Source organism: Acyrthosiphon pisum, unplaced genomic scaffold (assembly GCF_005508785.2).
Source record: "Acyrthosiphon pisum isolate AL4f unplaced genomic scaffold, pea_aphid_22Mar2018_4r6ur Scaffold_21109;HRSCAF=23054, whole genome shotgun sequence".
NCBI classification, from domain to species: Eukaryota; Metazoa; Arthropoda; class Insecta; order Hemiptera; family Aphididae; genus Acyrthosiphon; species Acyrthosiphon pisum.
The window spans coordinates 624,718-626,093 of NW_021770540.1; positions in this window are offsets into that span (position 1 = coordinate 624,718).

Genomic DNA, 1,376 nt, shown 5'->3' on the forward strand with positions numbered 1-1,376 from the left:
TTTAAATCGTTGTATGCCCTAATACCGGAATCTTGAGTTTCGTAATGATCAAATGAAAACTAAAAATCCAAAAACCACGTAACTACGTAATTTTCCAAGTACAAAGACATACGAAAAATCATAGCTCCCGAACCAAAAGTCGGATAACCTTGATCTGGGTACCCATCGATCCGGGGCAAAGACTTCTATAACATCGACTACTAAAACGGTTCGCCGCGCCCAGAATCTAAGTAACCGTGCCAAAAAACCAGAAAAATCGGCAATTTAGAACTTTCGATGCCCTAAAGAAGAGGAAAAACGTTTCCTACGGTCACGACACATGATACCGAATTTGATCATCGACTTCCAATCTACCCAAATATCGAGTTTCAGAAACTTGGTACAAAAACTAAACGTTTTCCAAAATACACATGGGGGAGGATTCGAGGACCCCCGACTGTGGGAGTACATTTTAGAGGGTCCTAAACCGAAACGTTTGGTGAAGAAACAGTCCCCTTAAGTTGAAACCTGGCCGAGAAATACTTAACTCAAAATTTGAATTCAATGATATAATATCATTGTATAAGAAAAACGATTCTGAGTAGAGACGACGGTATGTCAGTCTAGGTTTAAGACATATTATATACTTATCTATGGTATTAAAAAAATAATTCACCTATTTCCAAATTAATCATATCACAATATCCATTAGGTACTTATAACGCGTTATACATCAACAACAAACCGTGATACTATCACAGATATATAATAGTTTACTTTAGAAGTTTCAAGTACCCAAGAATAATATTGTACAATCACAACAAAATAACTAAAAAGAATATTCTAGGTTTTTTAATTTGTAATTCGTCCAAATTTGAACTTAAAATGACTATAAAAATAAACTGTGTTTATGTATTTTTTAGATTTTTTGGTAACATAATTAACTACTTACGTGGAACCTTGTTTTAAATTTTCAATCCTTACCTATAAAAGTTGAACATTTAATAAATGATTAACTACAAAATAATTATTAAATTTTAAATTTGATAAATGTTGTGCAAATTTGAACTTTAAATGCTTATAAAAAAAAATTGTGCCTATGTATTTTTAATATTTTTCAACTGCTATTGTAACAATATAATAGGAGCCTTGCATTAAATTTTCACGCTTTTTTACCCAACAAATAAAATTTTATTGATATTTATAGAAAAAAAAACTAAAAAAATTGAAAACTGACAATGTCCGTAAACCGTTCAAAAAAGTCAAATTATTTTCAAAATTTTATCGTGTATAGAAAATGCAAATATAAACAACCAGTGAAAATTTCATGCATCTATGGTCATTTGCTTTAGAGTTACACCAAAAACCAAAATCAATTTTGTTAAAAATCGGATTTT